This window comes from Poromitra crassiceps, assembly GCF_964638095.1.
Source record: "Poromitra crassiceps genome assembly, chromosome: 11".
Classification (NCBI taxonomy): Eukaryota; Metazoa; Chordata; class Actinopteri; order Beryciformes; family Melamphaidae; genus Poromitra; species Poromitra crassiceps.
This window is the reverse complement of record NC_139643.1, coordinates 1,879,448-1,896,620: the sequence shown is the minus strand read 5'-3', so window position 1 is coordinate 1,896,620 and position 17,173 is coordinate 1,879,448. Positions and strand designations below refer to the sequence as shown.

At 46.6% G+C, this 17,173-nt stretch overlaps 1 protein-coding gene across 3 annotated transcripts in view; it reads left to right on the top strand.

Annotated features, from left to right (window-relative positions):
• The first annotated feature begins 4,093 nt into the window (after window positions 1-4,093).
• Window positions 4,094-17,173, top strand: part of cdc42se1 (CDC42 small effector 1) — a 66,593-nt gene continuing 53,513 nt past the window's right edge. For all 3 annotated transcript variants that reach the window (XR_014553185.1, XM_083646688.1, XM_083646687.1), the window contains exon 1: window positions 4,094-4,157. The gene's annotated coding sequence lies outside the window, so the exon portion shown is untranslated. The remainder of the gene's footprint in view (window positions 4,158-17,173) is intronic.

The following is a 17,173-nucleotide window of genomic DNA, read 5'->3' as shown; positions in this document are numbered from 1 at the left end:
CTACCTCGCTAATTCAGTTTCATGATTCCAACCAGTGATGAGATTATTTTATTTTATTTATTTTAGATCATGTATGATAATGTAAGACTTTATGTTGACTGTGCGCGTCTACTCTGTACGGCTTATACTGTCCTCAATGTTGAAGGTTCATACTAGAACTTGCATTGCGAGGCTGCCTTGCAGTTGACGCTAATTCAGTTTGATGATTTCAACCAACGATGAGACAGGTATATATTTTATATGATACGATAATACATGTTTACCCAGAACACACTTTGTTCAGTTACGGCAAGAGTAATGGGACATACACCACAGGATTCAGGAAGCTTGTGGTAAATACAATAAGAGGCACTTGCTATGGGCACTTACACACACTACAGGTTAAACTATACTACACTATATGACATAAACATGTTTTCATATTTTAAAAAAAGTGGGCGTTCAATAGTAGTCATTGCACGTGGAGTACAGGTCACACTGTGACTATCTGATCACACCACCAAATAAATTGTCAGCCTGTTCATGTCCTTTATTTCTGTATGCTGATTATTCTGCCTTGTTGGTAACCGGAGAATGCTTAGAATCAGTTCATCAGATCATCACTCAGTAAAGAGCTCCAAAATGTAAGCTCATGGTTATGCAACAATAAGCTATCCTTGCATGTAGGAAAATCTGAATTTATTGTTTTTGGATCAAAACATAAACTAAGGAACCAGCCCAGTTTTTCGGTAGAATGTGGTGTTAAGTTGGCTACTGGAAAAGTGTTGTGTAACGTATCTGGGAAGTCAACTGGATCAGTATATATGTGGAATGAAGCTATGGCCATCTCTGTCATCGGGAAAATTCACGCAAGGACCAAGTATTTCGCAAGAATATCTAAGTTCCTGGACATGAAGACCATGAGTAGCCTACTCTAGTTACGTCTTTAGTTCAATGTCACTATGACTACACCTGTATATCCTGGTAGGCTACAGTGCTACAGTATAACAAAAAAAATCAAAAGATAAACTCCAAAAAGCACAAAACAAACTAATGAGGGTCATCCTTAATCTTAGTCCAAGAACACACATTAGCCCAACTCATTTTAAAGAGTTAGATTGGCTCCCCGTTGAAAATTCAACAGTTGAAACTTATCATGGTCTATAAAATTCTACATGACCTTTGTCCTAATAATTTTACCAAGTAGCCTACTTTGAGTAGCAGATTTGAAATGACCCAATCTGAAAAGCAAAGTTCGAAGAAGTACATTCCTCTATACGGGGGGAGGAGTCCTAATGAAATTAAGTCTGCGAATTCTCTGAATGGTTTTAAAAACCTTTTGAATTTTGTTTTTACTGACCAAGCTAGTGTTATGTGCGTGCCTTTTGGTGAAATTGTTTTTGATCTTGTGTTGGTTTGTATCTCTTGTTCTCTATACCCTTGACTGTTCTGTATTGTTTATATGACGTTATGTGTTCCTGTATATCATGTTTTATAAGACCAGGGACCACGATGGAAATAAGTGTATACACTTTTTCATGTTATCCCTTGGATTTTGTTGTTCTTCGTCCAGAATAAAGTCAATGAATCAAAAAACATATTTTTGGTTCACAAACATTAAAGGTCCTATCCGTAAGTTCTAACTATTACTGACATCGGTGGCCGTTAGAGTAACTGCAGGCAGCGTGTGAACGAGGAACTGGAGTTGACCAAACTGAACAGTCAAACAATGTTCCATAAGCGTAAAAGTAACGTCAGGCATATTTAGGACTGTTACATTCATAATCCACACAAGACGGTAATGTTATTAGTGGAGTTGGTTGGTAATTTCTATAAATGTAAATCAATATTAGTTAGCCGCGATTAGCTAGCCTGGGTAAACCCAGCCTCCACGTGACCTCTATCTATGTGCTATCAGTCACTAGTACTGATAGCACATAGATAGAGGTCACGTGAAGGCTGGGTTTACCCAGGCTAGCGATTAGCATCAAGCTAACATTATAATAATGTGCAGTCTCACTGCAGCTAACTGCAGTCAGAGCCTTCTTCCCTGGTCGGTACCGTCTAATAGTTGACCAAACTGAACAGTCAATGTTCCATAAGCATAACAGTAACGTTAGGCATATTTACGACTGTTACATTCATTATCAACACAAGACGGTAACGTTATTAGTGGGGCTGGGTGGTAATTTCTATAGGCTATAGCTAAATCTATTTGTTAGCCGCATATAGCATCAAGCTAACGTTAGTCCCACCACCGCAGCTAACTGCAGTCAGTCAAACAATGTTCCATGACCATAAGCATAACGGTAGTAACGTTAGGCATATTTGCAACTGTTGCATTACTTCACACAACACGGTAATGTTATTAGCGGAGTTTCTGACCAGGTGGTAAATCCATTAGCAAGCAGCTAATGTTATCTGGCCAAAACAAAATTACACAAGCAACAAGGTCCCTCCCTGAACCGAAAACACAGCCCCGACTCTAGTTTCGGGGGGAAACTAGAGTCGGGGCTGTGTTTTCGGTGTGTTTTCGATGTCGGTCACACATTGTTGCTGTCTGGCCAAACGGGCTTCACTAGATAAATATTTATTTATTTTTGTGTGGACTTTTTGCTGGAGTCCTGTGTTGTTTGTTTTTGCTGACAGCTAGCGACGAAGGTAATGTTATCCACTTCCTGTTAGCCATCTTCTTCGTTGGTATATTTCCGCCAGAGCCATGAGGTCAAGAGGCAGGATCGTGAATGCGCAGAACGTCGCATTTGTCAAATTTGCCGGGAAAGTATAACCTGCGACCAGAATGAAAATCCTGCAATATCTTTGCAATGGGTGAACGCAGAGAGACGCGGCTGGGCTCGTTTTTTAAGTTACGGAACGGCACATTCACTCATTGGTAATAGAACATTTATTTTCCGGAAAACTTACGGATAGGACCTTTAATATTGAATTGTAAAATGTCTATTTTATTCTGGTGACTGCGCTGTTTCCATGACTACTATCAAGTATCACTGAATTTATTTCAGTTTATTTGGTGTGTTTTCTTACTGTTTATTTGATGTTAATCTGTGAAGCTTTCAGAGGTTTTAATCCCCCCCCCCCCCACACACACACACCTTTAATTTTATTTTATTTTATTATTATTATTATTCTCTCTCAATAACAACCTTTTGTGGTGTTACATGAATCAGTTTGGAACTTCGGTACCTTTTTGTGATTGGCTACGCCCATTGCCACGCTCCCTTTTGGCCAATGGGCGTGGAAAGGTAATCAGTTCTTCCTTGGCCCATGACCAAACTTTCTACTAATAATGCTGCCTTCAAATGGAACTCATGAACCCATAATTTATGAGTTGGGAAGTCGTGTACACAATATGCTTGACATTCAAGTGGTCACTTTTTTCAAATGTTGACCTTCCTGCAGACAGCTTCCCTCCAAATTGCTAAAATCTATCTAAAACTAAGGATCTGGCGCACTACGCACGCTCGATTCCTAGGCTCGCCCGTTATACGGGCTCGCCCGTCCTGATTCCTGCAGCTCGCCGAGCTGGCCCTGCAGCTCGCCAAGCTGGCCGTGCAGCTCGCCAAGCTGGCCCTGCAGCTCACATTTGCAGCTCGCCAGCTGCGCGGCCTTGCCCGCAGCTCGGCTGCTGTGTAGCCAATGAGACCAGCATCACTGATATGATGTCAGATTTATGACATCACTGATGATGTCACAGTGGGATTTATGACATCACTGATGATGTCACAGTGGGATTTTGATGATGTCACAGTGGGCTTTATGACATCACAGATGATGTCACAGTGGGATTTATGACATCACAGTGGGACAATCACAGTGGGACAGAGAAACAGAGAAACAAACAAACAAACAGACAGAGCCCCAGCTCCCATTTATATACTGATGATGATGATGATGATGATGATGATGATGATGATGATTAGGCACAACATTTTCGAATCTTTAGTTCAGGGACGAGATGCATTTTTCTCGCCAGCAGGGGGCACTGCTTGGTTGAATTACGGTACTTCAACCAGAGAGGGGGGGGAGAGAACACGTCATTTGAAAAAGCTGAGGAGGGATTTCCTGGTTGGAACCGCGAGCCACACCTCAGAGACAGACAGAGAGCAGAGGGAGAGGGAGAGCAACAGTCTGATTTGGAACTGAAGAGGAGACACGGGGTGAGTGCTGCTTATTTCTTTGTTTGTGTGTGTGTGTGTGTGTGTGTGTGTGTGTGTGTGTGTGTGTGTGTGTGTGTGTGTGTGTGTGTGTGTGTTTGCGTGCGTGCGTGCGTGCGTGTGCGTGTTTGCGTGCGCGCTGTGCACGCAGGCACGTGTGTGGTCAGTTATATACACACAGCAGAGGAATGGAAATGTACTGTATGGACAAACTGCTTGGATGGTTCAAAGTGTCTGTTGAGTTAGTTCTGGTAAAAGATTGGGGCTTTGAGCGGATGACAGGAAACAAGAGAAACGTGACATTCAGGCTTGATTCTAAAGCTGCATACCGTATTATCTAGTTTGTAATTCAGGCTTTTGTCTGAATCTGGTCTCTGAGTAAAAAACATTAAAAAAAAACTACATAAAAAGGAAAGACAAAACTGATCAAACTGACAAAAAAGACACTAAAACGGACATAAAAATGGACATAAATGGACCAAAAAATGACAAAGTACAGAAAACGAGAAAAACTGACCTCAATTCCTTTATTTCCAACATTTGGCTACAAACGCCCAGTAGTCAGGGGGTCATGGGTCAAAGGTCACAAAACTCAGGTTCGGAATGGGTGACTCATAGAGACACTGCGTAAGGCCTTGGCCACACTGATCCGTGGTGTCTGTCCATGTGCGTTCATTTCTCTGTTCACTTCCATTCATTTTCAATGACAGCTGTCCGATTGTCCGTGGAGCACTCAGAAGCGAACGTATCCAGAAAATTTGCATACGTTTTGATGGACAGAAAGTTGAAGAGGGATGAACTTTTTCTGGATGGACGTATCGGATGGTCGGATGGTCGGATAGTCACTGTCCGTTTAGCCAATCAGAGTCGAGGTCTCGAGAGGAGGCGTTCCGAGATTTGTTTAAACTTTTCAAAGAAGATGGCGGCCGAGGCGGTGAAGGAGGTTATAATTAATGCTGTGTACACCATCCCGCTGTTGTACAACGTGATAGTCAGTGTCACCGTCTGATTTCACCATCTAATCTGGTCATTCGGTGGCATTTTATTGCCACATAAGTAACGTAGCGCACAGAGCTAACAGCTAGCTGACGCCAGCTTTCTTCTTCTCTCGGTTTATAGGCGGCTCGCTGACACCTTCAAGGTGCTTACCGCCACCTGCTGTACAAGTAGGTTACTTGTACATGCAACGGACATAAATCTATCCGTCTATCCGTTCTGTCCATTTTCTGACGGATCAGTGTGGCCAAGGCGTAACGCGTCATCATTCAGAAGCCACGCCCAAGACGGGGGAAAACAGAAACCCCCCTCCAATCCTGGCGTTCTCCTATGTCGCGTGCCGTGCATGGTTGCGTGTTGCACAAAAAGATCGTATATACGGAAGATGAACACTCCAACTTACTTCCTTGACAGCTTGACCAGCGCCCGACCCGAAACACCTGCCATCCAGGCTCGCCCAAGCGTCGAGGAAGAAGTCGAGCCCATGCCGCCGTTTTGGCACCTCCCCACGGGGATGCTGCCCTGTTAACCCGCCGGGCACGCGGGGTTAACAGGGCAGGGGCGGGTTAACAGGGCAGATGTAGGGGGACTCCGTTCGCTTGTCCGCGGCCGCCGCTCAGTGATTGAACTACTACACCGGCCCTTTTTAGGGCCAAAACGAAAGAGTTTTCCTATGGGGTGCCGCCTTTTGCTCGTTATCAACTGGCTGGCTACTTCGTTAAAGAGCGTGGTGCTGGTAAAAAAAATACAATTATTTACAGTTAGGACTCAAGATTCTTATGAAAATACCCCCAGAAAACAAAAACTAAATTAAAACATGTCCCCAGGGCAGAAATATGGAGAAAAAGGTGGCATTATAATGCACATGTAAAAAAAAAAGCCATCTGTGCAGATAACACCTGTGACGACACTTGGGCTACTGTACTTACTGTAATAATAATAAGATACAGTCAATGTGTACAGGAGAAAACTTTCCAAAACACCAGATGTACGATGATTATCGTATTTGTACAATCATTTACCACCAAAACCAATAGCATTTTGACCCTCTGTCTGGTACGATAGTTTGACACTGCCCAAAATGCATTTCGGCATTGACGGGAGAAAAAGAAAACTCCGCTCCATTTCCCCCCCAAAGGCAACTGTTTACTTTCTGTTTAGTTTGAGCTCTATCTATGGTTAATACGGCACTTTATAGATCTATGGTTAATATGGCACTTTATAGTTTCAGTAGTCAAACGTAACTAGTAGTAAAAACTAGTTGACCCCCAATATGCAATCGGTGTTTCAAAATAACGCCTATTTGCAAAGATAAGTTTGGGACCGACCATCTCAGCTCGTGTAAGCCGGCTGCAGAATGGTCTGAGGCGGATAACTTTATCGTCGGAGACGGACGCAAGTGGCACTCGCTGGAGTTCAAGAGGAGAGCAGTTTCAGCTACAGAGTGGAGGGGCTATATCTTCTCAAAAGTGCTAATTTAGCGTTTGCGCCCGTTTAACACCGTGCGCAATGCAAATTGGGGCGGACACAAGCGCATGCCTGTGATAATTGTACTGGGAAAGCAGGCGTTTCAGCGCTAAAATGTGGGATATATGGCATTACCCTATTGTCAGCAGCGCGCAATTACTTTGTGCTAAGAGCTTTGAAAAGGACCTCTTATGCGCAAATACCTCTCTGTGCTGGGAGCGCAGCCGTAATCTCCGTGCAGCGCAGTGGAAAGTGGAATTCCTTTTGGATATGTCATTACGCACAGCCTTGCCACGCCAAGACATCAAATTATGCTGCTAAAATTGGGTATTAGCAGATAATTCAGTGAGGGAATCAACTATAACTCACTGAGAAACTTTTATCACATCGCAAAGAGGGAAATGAATTGAGAAAACTTGTTGGACAATGGACATAGGCTATTTACCTTCATAAGCTGGAGGGTCATTGGCACCACAGACGATCTGTCAATAAGCTCTCTCTGTCCTCGCACGAGTGAGTACACTCTATTATGCATGGAGAGAATTACAGAATATTGCATGCCTAACAACCATTGCGAGACGGGAATCTGATTGGTTTTGATTGACGTAATGCCCAGCATTGCCTGGCCACGCCTGTGAATAATTCTGGTAGTTAAGACCGCCCAAATCCCGTTTGCACAGGCATTTTGGGGCGCAGATGATTTTGGCACGGCTCTAATTTGCGTCTGCGACACGTGGCGTGAACCTTTCCACATCCCGGCCGAGAATTGCATCCCCAACATATTTCGGGGGTGTTTTAGCTTAGAAATCAGGGAGGTCACGTCTACGAGACAATCATATCACTTTTAAACAGTTATATTTCTGTATAAATCATTACAATATGCTCCTGTGATGTGGGGATGCTGCCAGCGCGGGGGTGCAAAACTCACCATAACACCTGGCGGATGGCACAAGGCGGACTGCTATCTTCCGTGACTTAAGGCACGCGCAAAAAGGTGTGCAAGCGCTATTAGGGGATAGCACCTGTCGGAAGATAGGGCCCGAGGAGTTTTAGCTGCAGAGTGGGGGTGATGTACTGTAGTGAGCGGCCTCTCGACGGGCGGACAGACCGAGAAAGATGGTTGGCGTACGGAGGTAATGTTCTGAGGGAACATTTATTGATTATTGTGTAATCAATAAATCGTCACAGGTGTTATTGCTAGGTTTGAGGGTTTTTATGTGCGCATGGCAGATGCTTCACAAAAACCAGTCTAGATGCAGCTATGTGGGGGAAAAACAAAAAACAAAAGAGAATCCTAATTGCTACATAAAAGTCCCACATATTAATGCAAAGTGGTGTCTAACCTGCATCATGCTCTTTAAGTAGTTCTCCGCGACCAGCGTTTCTCCCTGTCGCCGGGCGGCGGTTCCCCCCGTCATTGCTATCTCGAGCATGGCTTGTCTAGTGAATAACGATGCCAGTTAAGAATGACACGATATGCTGGCTGTTAGACAAGTCCCATAGTCCTCATTAGGCTATCTGGACTGTCCCAAGCGTTATTCCTTTCCCCTCCATCCCTCCTCTCAAGCGAGGCTATCAGGCGTGACGGGAGACTGAAACATGAGCTCTTTGGCTGGAATACTATGCCTGGTAGATTCTCCCTAAAAACAGCCAAAGTATGCCCCGCTTCCATTGAAATGGCAGATGCTGCTTCCAGTTCATGTTTTGCACAAGCACATACATTAAGCAGACCACAGCCGTGAAACATCGGTTCTGGGTTCAGCTCTTTAACGTATGTTAAAACACATAAACCAGAGTATAAACCAATCTTCCCCTCGCTACAAATAAAGCGACTAGGAATTTTCACAAATCACTCTGGCAATTTAGCCCGATATTGTGCTCAGGCAAGCTGGCCACAGCTGTGAATCACCGAGTCTGTGCTCAGCTATGCTAAAACTCCTGGCCAGAGTATAAACCAACTCCTCACCAGAGTATAAACCAATGTTCCCCTTGCTAAAAGATAAAAACGACTGGGAGCCAGACCAGCTCAGTGGCCTTGTGGTTTGAGTGTCCGCCCTGAGACTGGGAGGTTGTGAGTTCGATCCCCGGCCGAGTCATACCAAAGACTATAAAAATGGCACGCATTTGCCTCCCTGCTTGGCACTCAGCATCAAAGGGTTGGAATTGGGGGGTTAGATCACCAAGTGATTCCCGAGCGCGGCACTGCTGCCGCTCACCGCTCCCCCAGGGGATGGGTCAAATGCGGAGAACAAATTTCGCACACTCAGGTGTGTGACAATCGTTGGGACTTTACCTTTACCTTATTTTACATTAAGCCGATGTTGTGTTCTAACTATCACTAGGTCCGCCTCTGCTTAGTCAAGCTGGTAGAGCGTCGAAATATTATACCCCACAGACCACTTCCAGGCTCTGCCTCAGGAAAAGCGGCGTTAAAAGTTAAAGCACCGGGTATCGACCGGTCGTTTCCTTCTGTTAGGAAACTCAAGCCTCCCTCCCCGATGTCTGGTTCAAAACACAATGGGCCCTCTTCGTACGGCGCTATCGTTTGCGCTGCCGTTTGCCTCTTATTGCTATCTTCCCTGCGTCTTTAAGCTATCGCCTGCCTCCACCGTCCAGTGTTGCGCTGGGATCTAAGCGCAGACACAGGTATAGGCGTGGCCCAGGCGTGTCCGTGGGCCTCTAGCCTATCATCTCCCTCCCACAAGTGGTTTGGGCGTTCCCCGTGCCAAAATAGGCATTCGAGCGCAATGTGTTAGAAAAAAAGGCCTTGGGTGCTCTCAATTTTAACGCCACCAAATAGCTGGTCTTAGCGGAACAAAACCCACTACGCCAGGTGTACACCAGAGCGCAGAGGGTATTCTCCGGGCAGTCCAGGAAATCCTCGCTTGGATACATTCACGCACGGCATGGATGTCACTCTCCAACACCTCGCGCCTGCACACACTCTTCTCTCCTCAGAATTCCACGTTGATTTTCAACCCTACATTGCAGATAAAACGCACCTTCATTTAAAAATTTGAATTCGTTTGCCATGGTTTTATTAGGCTACATAATTCCCGACCATTCAGGTCTGTGGTGTGAGGTAACAGTATTGCTTTTGAGAAAGTTGTGCCGGTGTTGTGCCAAAAAGTGATTTGCTGCCAGAAACTGATTTGCGTGGGACCGCGCACAGCGCTCTCCTCTCCTCTGCCTCTTCCCACCCTGTGAGCCCCATGGCCGGCCCAAAACACCCAGGGCACCGACCCTCGTTCCCCTAATCCAATTGAAAAAAAAAACGCTTTTTGGCACAACGCCTGTAGTGTCCGGCCAGTACAGTAACCTCTTTCCCTGCAATTGCACGCATGCAAGACCAGCTTCTCCACAGCGCGGGTGGCGTGACCACAGTCAATGGCTTAACCAGAGTGGACAATTCTGACATAGGCTATTGAAATAGGCTAGAAGTAAAATCTCACACATTCCTACCCTATTAAAGAAACAAATATTTTTAGATGTGTAGGCCTATGTTATAGCCTATATGAACGAAACGTCTAATTACAGTAAGCGCATGCTTTGGGACATCACTGCGTAATTGCGTGGCGGCCCTTTGAGAGAGAGAGAGAGAGGGGGGGGGAGAGAATTCTCTCCCCCCCCCCCCCCCCCCCCCCTCTCTCTCTCGCTCTCTCTCTCTCCCCCTCTCTCTTCTCTCTTCTTCTGGCGGTGACGCTGTGGATTTTAAGGGGAGTGATCTCACCTTGTGAATCCTGTTATGGGCATAAACACGCCTATGGAGGTTTGCGCCGGTTTGTGCCGAGATGACGTGAAGCGCAGCGGCCCGACAAACCCACAATTACGGCTTTGCGCGGCGCTATTCCAGCGCAAAAACGGGCGCTACCGCAAAATTACAGCCGTTGCGAAGATAGGGCCCAATGTGTTTTTTGTTGACATCGACTAGTTTAACACTGGCAAGAGGCTCCTCTCCCTCGCGTTTTGAGCCGATGTGGGGAATTATACACTAAAACAACATGGAAGTCTGACGTTACGATCTGGCCACCGTTCTGGGGTTATAGATCACCGTTCACAGACCCACGGCACCCACTCACTAAGCCGGGGGATTTAAGCCTCTCCTGGCCATCCGAGTCCGCCCCCCCTTCCGCTACAGCGGAGTGCTGACTCTTGGTTCACGTGCCAAAGCTACGTGCGAAAGTCAACCACAAACGTGAAATACCGATTTGTGATTAAGACATGACATAACTCCTCATCAGAGTACAAAGCGTGAGCCAATGTGCCGATCTCACGGTCTGCTTCTTGCATAACACATTAGCCAGCTACAACCGTTAAACGCCGGTCTCGCGGCTAGGTATAGTGTAATATAACTCCCCACGAGAGTATAAATGTGTCTGCTGCTCGGTCCGTGAGCCGTAGAGTTTCCCCTGTGTTTAAACGATTGCGGTCACTCTCCCACACATTCCCCCGGCCCTGAAAGCCTTAGTTATGTGTCCTAACATTACGCCTAGTGTGATGCTTCCACATAAAGGTCCACCACTTCCCCCTGCTCCAGCCAGGCGGGTCAAGCGGTCAGACCCCCGACTGTCACACACGTGCTTTCCTCGGGTCCCCCCACTGGGAAAACGGCGAAAAGTGACTTTGGCAACGAATTTTGTCCTTCCTTTTAAATCCCACAGGTGATACACAAGTCTTTTTCCCCCCCTCCGCTTTTGTCTAAACAAATGGTGATTGGTGAAAGCCTTAACATCGCGGGCAGGAGAGCGGTCTTCCCCTCCTCTCAAGCCGATGTCAAAGCCTCTAAATTCGGCCAGAGTGCTGCCAGCTTCCCGGCTTACAACGCGGAAATCACACACAGTTTCTAGAGTGTCTTCCAAGATGGCGGCGGAGGGGTTACACTCAGTCAGGCCGAGAAAGGCGGTCCTCTCTCCGGCCTCTGGGTTCCCGCCCATCCCACTAACTCAGCAGCGCATGGGTCCTCCCCCTCTTGGTAAAACAAAAGGGTGGCAAGTTCAAAATTTGCTTTGCTGGCCTATCAAAATGAAGGGGCGTGTGCTACGTCACCGGCCCTGTTGGACCTATCGGGTTTGGGGAGCAGCACAGCACTAGACACAGTGCTATGCAAATCAAGACCCCGTCTTCCTCTGTTCTACCTTTCAGCCCAGCCCCCAGCTCCCTTGGCTTCGAAAACTGTCACCCAAGGTTATTCTCTCGCACCCCACCCCTCTCCCTTTCAGGGGAGGAGGGAAAATGCCGGTTGATCTCCAAGAGGCAACCTTGGCCCTGGCACAGGAGATTTTGGAACCTTTAGAGAAAGGAGCAATTTCTCAAGTTCCCCCAGGAGAGGCGGAGAGCGGTTTTTATTCGCCCTATTTCTTAACTGCCAAGAAAATAGGGGGCATGAGACCGATTTTGGACTTGTCGGTTTTCAACCTATGCATTTTGGAACAAACGCTCCATATGCTGATGGTCAGACACCTCCTGTCATGTGTACAGGAAGGCGATTAGTTAACTTCCATGGACCTGACAGATGCTCATTTTGTGCCTCTGTCATACAGAGGCACTGCAAATTCCTGCCTTTCTCCTTAGGGGGAGTTGCCTACCAGTACAACTGCCTTCTCTTCGGCTATTCACTGGCACCCCACACCTTTACCGAGTGCATGGAGGTAGCCTTGCTGCCCCTGAGGAGGCAACGGATCAGAATCCTGTTCTACAGATTCTAAAAATAGAACAGTGCGAATTGTAAAACGCAATAAGGGGCATGTGTGCGAATACAGAATTCAGTCGTTCAATTCATTTTTAATGCCGTGCTCAGTTTCAATGTTGTTGTAGTATGTAGTGTGTGTAGTGAAGGCAGCACTGTGCAGTGGTGACCCTGGCTCGGTTCAGTCAGTCGGCTGGCTGTTTAGAAGACCGACAGAGCCAGAAAAAGTGTCTGTAACGATACACGTTAGCCAGTTAGCTGGCTGGCAAGACAAGAGTCACATAAACAGATAGAATTTAAATGTGTGAGACACGGGAGACAAACATACCGCTGTAGCAGACTATAGTTATGGCTAGCGTTAACTGGCTTGCATGAATGACATTGCTAGCTAGCAGCTAATGTTTGCGTTAGCAACGCAAGCGTTAGCTAGCATGCCACTTGCTAACGTTATCTTCAAAAAGACCTGTTGACAATCTGGCTAACGTTATGCTGTCTGTTGTCAGTGTTTCTCAACTGGTGGGTCGGGACCCAAAAGTGCGGTCGTGGGGCCGTTTTGAGATGCACACACAGATGTGTGCATGAGAAAAAAAGTTATTCTACTCATTGCAGATGCTGGCGGCTGCGGCCAACATTGAAGCGGAGCAAACCTAGATACACACTCATACATTTGACTCTACTGCCCACTGGTGAATGTATTGTTTAACATGATACCAACGTGAAAGACGCATGGAAGTATGTGGGCAGTGACGATTATACCGTTTCATCTATTTACGTATGAAAATGGAGTATAAATGAGCCATTAGAGGCATGTCGGTAGAGGACATCTGCTCAGCGGCATCGTGGGCTTCGGCTGGTCCCTTCATTTGCTTCTATCTGAGAGATGTCTCAGAATCATCCCTAACTCACTCTGTGCTGGCCCCACGCAGTGACAACTAGTCGTCTTCGCCCCATCAGTTTCCTTTGGATGAGAATCTTCCTCCAGAGTGATGGTATATATATAGTTGTTCATGCAAGTTTTACACGTTTAAACTCCATGGGCGTTTACTGTTGGAGCCATCTTATTTTGTGCACTGTCTTGCTACCTCCTCGGGGGCCCATCCCCTGGGGTGGGTGAGTGTCGACGACCCTCGGGGCGTCTCACTCCAGGAACATGCCATACGCATTGCGTACAAGCTGACCTGGTCGGCCCCTGGATGATATGAGCTGATGGTGACCCCTGCGTTGAGTGTCGCAGCGAGCGTAGACCTATCAGGCTTTGCCATCATTCAATAGGCGAAGCCAAGAGAGAGCTGAGCTGAATTTGAAATAAAACGAAAGATTTAAAGTAATCTCTAGTTTTATTAAATCAGCGAGGCCCTCTCTTGGCGTCTGGGTGGGAATTACACGGAGGCCATGGTTTCCGTTGCCCCTCCCTCTGGCCGTGATGCCCTGAGATCCCTAAGGCCACCTTGGCAGTGCCCTGCTACCAGCCTGCTACTGTCAGTTGTTTTAAAAGTGTCAGTGGTCTCAGTTTAATGTAACCTGCCCTATGCAAAGGATGTGTAATTTGCTTATTGTAACACACATTTAAGAAAATTCGCTCTTCACGATGTTGAGCAATGGCCTTTGTGCCCTGGCATGTGGCCTTGTGCCCTAAAGAAATATGTGATGACCAGGGGCGGACTGGGATCATAATTCAGGCCGGGCATTAGATACCAAGCAGGCCAGGCTGATACGGGCCGACGCGCGTGCCGGCGTCCGAAGGGCGGCAGTGAAAAATTTGGTGCGTTTGAAGCTCAATTTGGGCCGTTTGAAGCCCAATTTGGGCCGTTTGAAGCCAGATTTGGGTCGTTTAAAGCCAGATTTGGGCTGTTTGAAGCCCGATTTGGGCCGTTTGAAGCCCAATTTGGGCCGTTTGAAGCCCAATTTGGGCCAAGTCCAATTTTACAATGAGATGCACCCACTTTAAACCTGAATAAAGTAATAAAACCACTAGTAAACCAGTAGGCGGCGCCTGGCCTGCTGTTCAGTGAGTGGCCTGGCCTGGCCTGCAAAAAAAAAAGAAAAAAAAAAAAAAAAAAAAAATTGGCAGGCCAGGCCAGGCCACCGGGCATTTGCCCGACGTGCCCGATTATGCAGTCCGCCACTGGTGACGACGAAGGCCAAATGGCCTTGCCCCTAAAACGAGGAACTTCCCACCCTGCTTGGCGTGCGGCTCCCTGCTCCACTAGGTGAAGAATACCTTAGGACAGGGATACTCAACTTGCTTTGCCCGGGGGCCACTTTCGTGAAATGATAGAAGGCCAGGGGCCAGTTAATAAACAATCAATATACATTTTTCTGTAGCGGATTGTAGGTGTCAGACAGAGTTTAGTCTGACAATGTTGTGCACACCGGATAGTTACTTAGGTTAAGTACATACATACATAAGTGCCTGGGTAGCGAGCAAACGGCGGTATTTGACAATTTAGCAGCTAAATCATAGATTATTGAAAGATATTCCATATTCCAGACTGAAATGCTATAACAGAAGTGTGAGTATTGGCCAGAATTACATGAACATTTGGACACTTATTCAGCGGGTATCTTGCATGTTGCGTTCAGGTGCACTGTAAAAATTGCAATTCCATCGCGGGCCACACAGGGGGCGCCCGCGGGCCGCATGTGGCCCACGTGCCGCCAGTTGAGTATCACTGCCTTAGGAGCCAGTTGTTGGGTACAGCGTCCTTTTATAGAGGATGCCAGAGTAGCCTAGGGGCATGGTCAAGCGGGGCAAATGTAGTCTCGTGCTCTCATGCTGTACAAAAAAGGTCAGCAGCGTCTCTTTTGTCTCAGGAAACTGGCCAAATTCCAGATTGACAGGACCTTGTTGAAATTGTTCTATTGTGCTTTCGTTGAGGCTGTCATTTCTTTCTCTATTAGTCTATGGGCCAGGTACCACTCAAGGTGACAAAACTTGGCAAAACTATTGGTATGATAGCCATTCCTGAGTGGTAGCTGACACACGGTTATCAGCGCTTGAAGTTAACAACCCCTAAAGTAAATTGCATGTTAAGACGCTGGTGCATAACCTTGTTTAGGCTCATGGTCAGGACTTTTTTCAATGTGTTATAATGTGTTTGGTCCTATCTTAAAGGGGACCTTCTTAGCTTTCATCTAAGGCCAGGTGTGACTTTTTCTGACAAATATAGACGTCACTTTAGCTCTTCAAACTATCAATGACACACATTTTTCAACGATTTTCGCCTAAACTATATACTTTATTTTAGCCCTTTGGGATCAAGGAACATCAGAGACACAAAACACAAAAGCTTTAATACTCCCAGGACTCCATGGATTCAGTAAATCAGCAGCCAGCAGCAGCTGTGTCTCTCTCGTCTGACGGAGAGAGCAACGTGGAAAAGATTATCCCTTTTCGTGTTCGGAAATCGCAAAAAACACATTCATAAGCCTGTCTTACGGAGTTGGTGAGATAAAATGTGCAAGATAACGTAACGTTTATGTAGCAATTATATATAGGAAATCTATTTTCTTAATTTCTCCACTCCAGTACCGATAAGAGAACCGTTAACGTGAAAGCTTATTGATCCTCCGGTATCTCGAAATCCGGCCCCGGGGCCCGTTTGGTACCGGGTCTCGGTACCCATCCCTACAATTATATTATAACACCCTTTGTATAATAGTGGCCGGTAAACATTCGGGAACGTTACCGGCTGTATTGGCCGTCTGAAAAAAAATGCCTAGCGGAATCCCTGACATATATGTGACAGAAATGCGATATATTATTTTGGCTGGTAAAAAAATATGCCTGGCCGGTGGATTTTTTCCATCTACCCGTCACCTGGCCGGTGAGTCAAAAAGTTAATTTCGGGCCCTGCATCAGCGATGATGTCATCAGTGATGATGTCATCAGTGATGTCATCAGTCTGAGGCTATATACTGTAAGTGATGGGAGTATAAGTATGGAGGAACCAGACGGAGACGATGGCTTCCGTCCCTGGGCTGTGCGGGTGACCTGATGGAGCCGAATTTTTTAATTAGGCGATTGCCCTAATTACAATGTCATAGAGCAGGTGAGGCCGCAACGCGCAGTGGTCATCAGTGATGTCATAAGAGCGGTGCGGTGAGCCCGCACAGCGGCCGAGCTGCAGGGTGGGCGAGGGAGCAAGTGAGCCCGCACAGCAGGCGAGCTGCAGGGCAGGCGAGTCCAAGCTGCGTATGCAAGCAGCAGGGCCAGCTCGGCGAGCTGCAGGGTGGGCGAGGCTAGGAATCGAGCGAGATGCCTAGTGCTAAAAAATAATCAGAAACCAGCGCTCACCCTGTAACCCAAGGTGGATCGAGGTTGCAGTGGACTTTGCCCCCTGCTGGCATGGAGCTGTGTGGATTTAACCTTCGCCCCTTATGCACACACACACGCACACACACATGCACACACACAGGTGCGCGTGCACGCACACACACACACACACACACACACACACACACTTACACACACACACACACACACACACACACGTGCGCACACACATGCACGCGCACAGTGTTTCCTATAGGATGGAATTCAATTGTAGCAGCGGTGGGAATGAACGGCTGCAATATTTGCTCCTTTTCTCACTGCCTGTCCTGTCTATTAGGAGATACAGCCAATTACATTGTATTTGGCAACATGGAAAACTATTTTCAAACTTAAAGTGTAACTTACCCCCAAAACACTTTTTTCAGCTTCTAACCAATATATATGACTTTGGGGGTGCTGTGTGAAGAATTCTTGTCAAAATTTCCACATTTGAGACCAAAATGTTACCATTGTACCATTTGTATCATTTTCAGCAGCATAAGTTCCCTCTATGGGTTGAACACTGCTTTTTTGTGTGCCCTCAAATGAATGGGA